The sequence below is a fragment of the Mus caroli genome, unplaced genomic scaffold (assembly GCF_978045245.1).
Source record: "Mus caroli unplaced genomic scaffold, Mus_caroli_1 scaffold_4, whole genome shotgun sequence".
Taxonomy (NCBI): Eukaryota; Metazoa; Chordata; class Mammalia; order Rodentia; family Muridae; genus Mus; species Mus caroli.
The window spans coordinates 3,961,811-3,971,783 of record NW_028227259.1 but is presented as its reverse complement, the minus strand read 5'-3'; positions in this window follow the sequence as shown (position 1 = coordinate 3,971,783).

The window sequence follows — 9,973 nt, the reverse complement described above, 5'->3', positions numbered from 1 at the left end:
AAAACTGAGAAGTAATAGATAATTTAAAAATAAGTGACTCTGTAGTGACTTGGAAATCCTGTCATTTTTACAGTCATCAGTGGTTTTGTATCAATATTTGATGTTTCTGTGTCTTTTCTTCATTAACTTAAACAATAAAATATAACTTGGATTTGGGAATTTTCAGAAAGGCAAAGTTTTCTGTCTTCTAGTGAGTGCTGTTTATATCTTATTATTTGACTTTTAGTTAGTTACATTGAAAAATATGTATTGGCTGGGCACTGAGCTCAGAGAAACAGTATTGTCTAATACCCACCAGTGCTTGGGTTTAATTTCTGCACTACATATATTTATAATTTTGTATATATCTTGTTAATGGGTTACCTTAGTTCAATCTTCATTCTTTACTATTTTAAATTATAACTTAAATATTTTATATTTGTATAATTAAATTTATTGTTAAACTGATGATAAATTTTTAAGTTTTCATTTTTTTCCTTCTTTACCTATTTGCTTTATTTTAATGATAAGTAATCAATAGCTAAACAGAAACAACCTGAGTTGTTTTATACAGTCTCCTTGTTTTTAAGGCAAACAACGGTTTTTAATGATAAAACATTGCTGATATTGTTTTTCTTTATATGTATGGGTGTTTGCCTACATCCATACCCATACAACACTTGAGTGCCTGGTGTCCACAGAGGCAAGAAGAGAGTGTCATATGTCCTTACACTGGAGGTGGAAATAATCATGAGCTATCATGTATATGCTGGGTTCAAACACAGGTCCTCTGGAGGAAGAGCTGGTGCTGAGCTGTCTCTATAGCTCCTCATTGTTTTAATGATAATAATTATTATTTCACCACTGAGTTTATATTTATTTTAGGAATTTTATTTGAGTACTACTTTTAGATTAAGGAAATTCTTTAGAATTGCTTTTTTGTTTAATTTTTGAGTAGATATGAGAGAATTATTCTATGAGTTTTTAATCTTTCCACAGACCATTGTAATACTGGAATAAAAAATTATTATACTGTAACAATTTTTTATAAAATGTTTTCTTTTATTTAAATTTTCACAATGTCCATAAAATAATGTTCTCCCATTAAAACGGGTATTTTCACATTCTGCTCTATATTGGCATCAAGCACACAAAATTCTCATGAATTAATCCAAACAGGTGTATCTGTTTGTGTTTACTAAACTAGTTCTGTGTGATATACCTATTACACTGTTGCATTAGGTGTATTGAACCTATACTGAAAATCAGTTGCGCTTCTTGATTTTTAACCTATTGCAAGATTTTTAATAACTTCTAAAAATCACTTAGTACATTTTGAATACTATATTTTACTTTTTGCTTTTGAACCTATAATATGACATCACAAAGGAGATGAATTGCTACCATCAACTGGGAAATACTAAGTTATCACTTCATGTACACTGAATATATTAATAAATAAGCAAATGGAAAAATCAAAATTTATGAATTAGAACTACTTACAGAAATGTGGGTGTAATTATAAAGGGAGTTATATGAAGTGAACAAATCCAAAGATATGGTCAAGACAGCATTTAATCTAAAGATTTCAAAGAAATATCTCAAAGAAAGCATACTATAGACTTACTTTAATATGATGTTCACAGTCAGCTATTGGATGGAACACAGGGCCCCCAATGGAGGAGCTAGAGAAAGTACTCAAGGAGCTGAAGGGGTCTGCAGCCCTATAGGTGGAACAACAATATGAACTAACCAATACCCCCAGAGCTCATGTCTCTAGCTTCATATGTATCAGAAGATGGCCTAGTCGGCCATCATTGGGAAGAGAGGCCCCTTGGTCTTGCAAATTTTATATGTCCCAGTACAAGGAACACCAGGGCCAGGAAGCAGGAGTGGGTGGGTAGGGGAGCAGGGCAGGGGGGTGGGGGAGGGTATAGGGGACTTTCAGGATAGCATTTAAAATGTAAATGAAGAAAATACCTAATAAAAAAATTGGAAAAAGAAAAAAATATTATGGCTCAATTAGGTAATAATTTCACTGTCACCCCTTACAACATTTATTTTCATCAACAATTATTTTTCAAAAGATAATCTGCCTTCAAGAAGCAAAAAGGAATATGGAAAATAAGACCTTCCACTGATTATACCCATCAAGCACACAGAAACTTTTATGACTACTCAAAACATCAGAATATTTTTCACATCTGGCAGAAGAAACCTCTCTCCAGGAGTCAGTGTACACAGGAATCATGACTAACAAAGTACAATGCCTTCCAGGGTTAAGTAGACAAGAGAGAAAAGATTTAACAATTGTAGTCTGCTCTGGGGTAGAATACTGAGAAAAGCATCACAAAACATTTTTGTCAGGCCTTTAATTCCGCTATATTCTTCATGAATAGAAAAAATACTTTTTGTCTAAATATTTACTGTTTTTACCACACATATAACTTCCTTCTTAGCTACACTGTTTCAATGTGAGGAATGAATTCTGTATTTTTTTTTTTTATTTATGAGATCTTGTTAGAAATGTCATGCCTTTTATTATTTTCTTGCAAAATGTATCATTTATTTAGCAAGTTGGAATTCACCAATATAAGCCCTCACTAATACTTTCATAGAACAAATTTATAATTTCATTAATTTTACAAGTGGCTATACAAGTTTGCACTCCCACTATCAGTGGAGAAGTTTCCCCTTGCTCCACATCCTCTCCAGCATGTGCTGTCCCTTGAGTTTTTCATCTCAGCCATTCTGACAAGGGTAATACAGAATCATAGCATCCTTTTGGTTTGCATTTCCTTGATAACTGAGGGTGTGGAACATTTCTTTGAGTGCCTCATAGCAATCTGAGATTCCTCTGTTAAATCCCTGTTTAGTTCTGTAGCCCATTTTTAAGTTGTGTTATTGTCATACTGCATCCTGTTTCTCTGCTGGGGGTACCCTGGTGTCAACTAGCAAGCTGCCAGAAGGAGGCAGGGCAAAGTCTGAAATGGGGAGCCCATAGTGGTTTCCCTTCTCCTCTCTGGGTTCACAGGTGCCTCTGGCATGCCATGGTGAAGAGAAGTCAGAAACCAGGGATCTGCAGTTGCCCTTTCCCCTTGGTGTGTCTGTGCACCTGGTAGTGATAGGGAGGTTGGCCAGGAAAGCAAAATTCAGTCTAATTTGGATGAGGGCTCAATGCATCAAAAGGTTGTAGGGGAGAAACCTTCCTTGGGAGTCATAGGTGCAGCTCTTTAATCGAAGGCCTCCCCAACAGTGATCCTTCTTGAAGTGGTTCACTGAGAAGCTCTTTACTTGTGTTATTATATTATCCATATTGCTTTATTTAATGCTGTATGTGAATGAACACACCTTATTCAGAGTGAACAAGGGATTACATACCTTTTTCAGAAAGGAATACACTGGTCATTGGCTCAAGGCTCCAGGCTAGATTCCTCATGAGCATGGAGAAGAACTCCAGATGTTTTGCGGCATGCCTAAGTGTGCATTTTCCTTACAGTGGGGTGTGGTGGTTACATGTTACAGAACAGAAAAAGAGCAAATATTCCAGTCATTACTCTGAGGTTACCTTATTTAGTCAAGAACTCTAGAATATGTGGGATGCTTTTTATCTGTTCATGACTTAGATAAATATGTGAAAATATTTATGTTAAGGATGATGTTTGAGTATTAACATAGGATATGCTGGCCTAAAGTGATTAGTCTGAATTCAACTATGTTTTGGAATATACTGTTAGAATTATTGATAACTCTTTAATTATTTGGTTTTTGTTCTGAAAAAATATTGTTTAAAAAACATTTCATTACTCTAAGGGAAAACAGAGAATTGGAAATATTTTACAAGTTCTAAATTTAGCTCTTTTTAAAACATACTCTCTATAAAATTTTTGGAATTTTGAAAGGTGTAAATTTTTATAAAAATGTTGACTACTACTAAAATGCAAATAAAATGTGTGTAATAAAAGTGCAAAATAAAAAAAAATATGTCACTGTCATCCTTATCTTTGCAGCCTCAATTAAATTAGTTTCTCTCAGTGTAGAACTTAGAAGTCAAACTCTATTGTAAATGACGTAATAAGTTTCACATTGCTGGTTATTTAAGACGGTAAATGGCAAGTTTATTGTTGCAATTAAATTGATTTCCTATGCTCAAAGAACTACTTTGCAGTGTTCAGACAATAGGGCACAATACTGTTCAATATACATTTGACAAAATGGGTATGAATAAAAAAATATAGATTGAGGTAATGGTATTTTAGGGATGTTTCCGATTATTGCTCAGTAGTAAATTATGTACGCATTTATGGTAAAAATAATCCCCATTTATAATTATGATATGGTACATAATTCTTACCTCATAAAGCTCCCCATGTGAAGAGAATTTTCAAACATTCAACACTACTCTTGTAGATTATTGTATTTGCATTGTCAAGAGTCAGGTGCAAAATTGGTTTGTTTTGCATCCCTGTTCTTTAAACCTTAAATTATTTGAAGATAGCTATTTGTAAATGATAACTTTACATATCTGTTGATAACTTTTGTCAAGATTAAAATCTATAAGCACAATTATAAGTGAAATTAATTGAGTATGTTAATACTCAATTGCTAGTCTTTTTAAAACTAAGAAAGCAATCATTTCAAAGGATAAAAATAAACAGAAAGCCAACACGGACTTCTGAACCATTGATCTGTCTTTTAAGAAAGAATGGGCAACTACCTTGGGCAGGAACTCAGCAGACAGTCCCACAGTCCATAAAGGAGGCTCCACTCCCAGATGCTCTAGCACACCCAGGATCTTAGGATCAGAGGTGAGGAGAACATAACCTCTCTTCCAACACCACCTGGAGTAACTGGGGCCAGCAGGATACAGGGATTCAGGAAGCCCACTGACCAGTGGCTTGGGTTCTTTCCAGTCTACCTTGGGCACAAACTTGGTGGCCAGTCTCACAACCCCCAGAGTAGGCTCCACTCTCCTATGCTCTATCACAACCAGGATCATAGGATCCCAGGATCCCAGAATCCCAGGAGCTTGGTCACAGGATGATCTCAGGGTCTCAGAGGCAGCTTGACTCTGACACATCCAGAATCTCAGGATCACAGTATCGTGGAATCACAGGATCACAGAGACAAATGGACTCTGAGAAGTTCTTACTCAACCAGGATTACAGTAAGGACAGGCTCCAGTCAAATATAGCAAGAGCAGGGAGCACAAGAGATAATCAGATGGTGGAGGCAAGCTTAAGAACAGAAGCAAAAGAAATCAAGGTTACTTAGAATCATCAGAACCCAAGTCTCTCATCATAGCAAGTTCTGGATACACCATCACACCATAAAAGCAAGATGCAGAGCAGATCTAAAGTCACTTCTCAGGACGACTTTATGAAGGACATAAATAACTCCATTAAAGAAATACAGGAAATGAAGTTTTCTTTCCTTTTTTTAATTAGATATTCTCTTCATTTACATTTCAAATGCTATCCCCTTTCCTAGTTTCCTCTCTGAAAGTCCCCTATACCCTTGAACCATAAGCCAAGAAAACCCCTTCATTCCAAAGCCATTTGTCAAGTATTTTGTCATTACTACAGCTTGTAACTCAAGAGATTGCCCAAATGCTTTTCTTGAGAACTGTGATTACATTTCTGTATAATATAGATGTTCTTTGTGCATGATTTTATTTTTATACATTATTAAGATATAGAACTGAGAATTTAAAATATGTATAACTATAATTTTTTATCAAACATATAGCTCTTTTATTATGTGTGTGTGGGGGGGGGGATACAGGAGAACACAGGTAAGCAGGTAGAACCCCTTAAAGAGAAAATACAGAAACCCCTTAAAAAATTATAAGAAAACACAAGCAAACAGGAGAAGGAAATGAACAAAACCATCCAAGATCTAAAAATTAAAATAGAAACAATAAAGAAATCACAAAAGGAAACAACCCTGAATTTAGAAAATCTAGAAAATAGATCAGGAGCCATAGATGCAAGCATCACCAACAGAATACAAGAAATAAAAAAGAGAATCTCAGGGGCAGAAGATACCTTAGAAAACATTGACACAACAGTCAAAAAAATGCAAAATGCAGAAAGCTCCTGAACCAAAACATACAGGAAATCCAGGACACAATAAGAAGACCAAACCTAAGGATATAATATGTAGAAGAGAGTAAAGATGCCCAACTCAACAGGCCAATAAATAACTTCAATAAAATTATAGACGAAAACTCCCATAACCTAAAGAAAGAGTTACCCATGAACATAAAAGAAGCCTACAGAACTCCAAATAGGCTGGGAAGAAATTTCACCCAACACATAATAATCAAAACACCAAATACATTAAATAAAGAAAGAATATTAAAAGCAGTAAGGGGAAAATAGTAAGTAACATATAAAAGCAACCTATCAAAATTACACCAGAGTTCTCAAGAGAGACTATGAAAGCCAGAAGACCCTGGACAAATGTCATACAGACCCTAAGAGAACATAAATGCGAGCACAGACTACTATACCCAGCAAAAATCTCAATTACCATACACAGAGAAAACAAGATTTTCCATGACAAAATTGAATTTATATAATATCTTTCCACAAATCCAGCCCTACAAAGGATAATGATGGAAAACACCAACACGAGGAGGGAAACTACACCCTAGAAGAAACAAAAAAGTAATATTTCAACAAATCCAAAAGAAGATAGGTGCACAAACATACTGCTAACTCTAAGAACAAAAATAACAAGGAGTAACATCACTTTTCCTTAATATCTCTTAACATCAAGGGACTCAATTCCCTAATAAAAAGACATGGACTGACAGACTGGAAAAAGGACCAAGCATTTTGCTGCATAAAACAAATTCATCTCAGTGACAAAGACAGACACTACCTCAGAGTAAAAGGTTGGAATACAATTTCCAAGTAAATTGTCCCAAGAAACAAGCTGGAGTAGCAATGCTAATCTCAAATAGCCAAAAGTTATCAAAAAGGATAAGGAAGGACACTTTATACTGGTCAAAGGAAAAGTCTACCGAGATAAACTCTCAATTCTAAACATTTATTCTCCAACTGCAAGGGCACCCACATTCATAAAAGGAACTTTACTAAAGCTCAAAGCACACATCGTACCCCACACAAGAATAGTGGGAGACTTTAACAGCCCACTCTCAGCAATGGACAGATCATGGAGTCAGAAACCAAACAGAGACAGAGCTAAATTCACAAAAGTTATGAACCAAGTGGATCTAACAGATATTTATAGAACATTTCATCCTAAAGCAAAAGAATATACTTTCTTCTCAGCACCTCATTGTACCTTCTCCAAAACTGACCATATAATTGGTCACAAAACAAGCCTCAACAGATTCAAGGAGATTGAAATAATCCCATGGACCCTATCAGATCACCACAGATTAAGGCTGGTCTTAAATTCAAAAAACAAAAACAAAAACAAAAAGAACAAAACAAAACAAAAAAACAAACAAACAAAAAAAACTAAACAAAAAACCCTACACTTCACAAGGAAGCTGAACAACACCCTATTTCCCATCAAGGAAATGCAAATCGAAACAACCCCGAGACTCCACTTCACACCAGTCAGAATGGCTAAAATCAAAAACTCAGGTGACAACAGGTGCTAGCAAGGATGTGGAGAAATAGGAAAATTCCTCCATTACTGGTGGAATTGCAAGCTAGTCCTAACAGTCTGGAAATCAGCTTGGCAGTTCCTCAGAAAATTAGATATATTACTACCCAAGGACACAGCTATAGCACTCCTGGGCATATATACCCAGAAGATGCTCCAACATGTAATAAGGACACATGCTCCACTATGTTCATAGCATCCTAATTTATAATAGTCAGGAGATGGAAAGAACCCAGATGTCTTTCAACAGAGGAATGGATACAGAAAATGTGGTACATTTATACAATGGAGTACTACTCAGCTATTAAAAATGATGTATTCATAAAATTCTTAGGCAAATGGATAAGACTAGAAAATTTCGTCCTGAGTGAGGTAACCCAGTCTCAAACTAAAACACATGGTATGCACTCACTGATAAGTGGATACTAGCCCAAAAGCTCCAAATAACTAGGATTATAATTCACAGACCATATGAAGCTCAGTAAGAAGGAAGACCAAAGTGTGGGTGATTTGGTCCTTCTTAGAAGGAGAACAAAAAACTCACAAGAGCAAATATGGAGATTAAGTATAGAGCAGAGACTAAAGGAAAGGCCACCCAGAGACTGTCCCATCTGGAGATTCATCCCATATACAGTTACTACTGTGGATGGCAAGAAGTGCATGCTGAAAGGAGCCTGATATGGCAGTCTCCTGAGATGCCCTGTCAGAGCTTCTCAAATATAGAGGTGGATGTTGGCAGCCAACCATGGGACTGAGAGCCAGGTCCCTAATGGAGGGGTTAGAGAAGGGACTTAAGGAGTTGAAGGGGTTTGCAACCCCATAGGAAGAACAACAATATTAACCAACCAGACCCCAAGAACTCCCAGGGACTAAGCCATCAACAGAGGAGTACACATGGCTCCAGCTTCATGTTTAGCAGAGGATGGCCTTGTCAGGCATCAATGGAAGGAGAGGTTCTTGGTCCTATGAAGGCTAGATAGATGCCCCATTATAGGGGAATCGAGGGCAGAGAGGTGGGAATGGTGGGTGTGTGGAGGAACACCCTCATAGAAGCAGGGAGAGGGAGGATATGATAGGGTGCTTCTGGGAGGGGGGAAACTGAGAAAGGGGATAATATTTCAAATGCAAGTAACAAAAATATCCAATAAGAAAGAAATAAAGAAAGGAAGAAATAAAGAAAGGAAGAAAGAAAGAAAGAAAGAAAGAAAGAAAGAAAGAAAGAAAGAAAGAAAGACAGAAAGAAAGAAAGAAAGAAAAAGAAAGAATGGGCATAAAAAGAGTACAAATTATATTTTCTCTATATATTAATATACATATTATCATTTAGAAAAATCAATGTTTAAAGAGGCATCTTAACATTAAAATGAACAGACCTGAATAAACAAAAACATAAACAGGTTATTTCTTACATTAATTTTCATGTTTGCATGTATCTACTTCTTTACCATAGTACCCAATGAGAAAATTAGTTTACAGTGTATTTAGGAGCAAATGCAGATATGATCAGATATAAATACCCCAGTAATTATATCTTAGTTTACAGTGCTCAGTGGAAACTGAATATATAGGTTACACTGAGGAAAAAGTGATAGGTTTAAATTAAAGGTAGTACTCAATAAATTTATATTTCATATGTCATTTGTATTTAATATTGTAATGCCTAAAAATTGTGAATATTAAAACATATCTGTCTTCAGTGGATTTAAACGATCTTCCTTTTAAGAACATGCCTCAAAATGACTAAATATGAATAATTGGTCATATTTTTACAGTGAAATTGATGTGTTCCTACCTGGTTAAGTAGACTGACTGGACAGTTAAAAGGCCACATCAAACATTCTAGGAAGAAGCTCATTAGACTTCAGCCAACCAGCCAGCTAATTTGAATTTCGTTTTGAAAACTTTATGATTACAGAGGAATGGAATATCTTACCTGGAACATGGAGGTGTTCCTTTATACAAAGATGAACACAGAATCCTTAAAAGGGGTCACTGCCATTTCAGGTATGGGAAAAGAAAAGCAGCATGAGAATTTGTCTTAATTCTTTTTTGACTATGGTGTTTATTTTTAAGACCTCTCTTATGTTTTCTACTTTTCTAAAGATAGAAGCCAGTTTTCTAAAAGTAAAAATGAAACTTTCTTTCCTAGCTGCTCTTCATCTAAGCCTTGAAATTGTGACCTAGACTTAGCTAATCAGAAAGAGTTATCTATGATTTGCCACAGAATGTATTAGAAAGAAAGAAAGCAATCCCAAAGGAATATTCGTATATTTCATTTTCTGTTGAGACATTTCTTGTAGCTAACATCTGCCCTTCCAAGGACAGTATGTCATGACAGTGAGTTACAGAT